The sequence below is a fragment of the Otolemur garnettii genome, unplaced genomic scaffold, assembly GCF_000181295.1.
Source record: "Otolemur garnettii isolate 467f Iridium unplaced genomic scaffold, OtoGar3 scaffold00044, whole genome shotgun sequence".
In the NCBI taxonomy this organism is placed as follows: domain Eukaryota; kingdom Metazoa; phylum Chordata; class Mammalia; order Primates; family Galagidae; genus Otolemur; species Otolemur garnettii.
Window position 1 is genome coordinate 9,709,706 of NW_003852439.1, and position 955 is coordinate 9,710,660.

Consider the following 955-nt stretch of genomic DNA (forward strand, 5'->3'; position numbering starts at 1 on the left):
ACACACACACACACTTGACATCAAATTAACATGAAAAGACTATTCTTTAGGGCATGTTTTATGTCATGATTCTCCTGCAGCTATAAAGCAGAAACTGAAATTTTAAAAATGTGATTGAAAATAATTTGAAATGACTGAGAAGCTGTTTGCCCAGGAAAGCTATGGTTCTTTGGACAAAAGCCTTCACTTGAAGGGCAGTAAGTACCAATGTGCTCATGCCCGCCAAACTCAGGTGGTGTTTCTTCTGCTGTCCTACAGTGGGCATGCTCATATATGGCTGAGGCTGAAACCACAGTAGACGCACCCCTAATGACAGTGCCTCTGCAGAAACCAGCTGGAAATAATCCCTAATGCCACAGAAAGTTGTTAGGAGAAAACAACTGTGTAAGTAAGAGCTAAAATTGGAGAACAAAGACCGCAGAAAACATTACCAAGGTTTACGGGGTGAGGAATGTCAAAATACCAAAAACCATAGCTTCAGAACTGCAATGGATGACACTTTTAACTGAAGATAACACACTGTGAGTACTTTGTATGTGCCAAATGTCATGAGAGTACTTTACATGCTTTCATAGCACAGCATGACACTGGCCAAGTGATGGTTTCAGCCACAGCCCTATATAAGCATGCCCACTGCCTTTCTATTTACAAAGGGTGAAATGTTAATAGTGTTCATGAGTTAGGCATATTTGTGCCATTGTAAGCTATGCTGTAGCTGTTTAATATGTGAACTCTAAATGGCATCTTTGACTCTGATAGCTGAAATATGTGCTTTATGTATTCTGAAGTTTTTATGTAAAGGTAGTCTGAGATTATTGTAGTTAACATTTTTTGTTTCATTTAAAGGGATGATATAGGAAAAGACATTTTTCTGGTAAAGATGTTTATCTGTTTTAAAAGCTAATTCCTTTTAATATTTCTTTTCAGGTAATAAGAATGAATTTTTTTTTTTTTT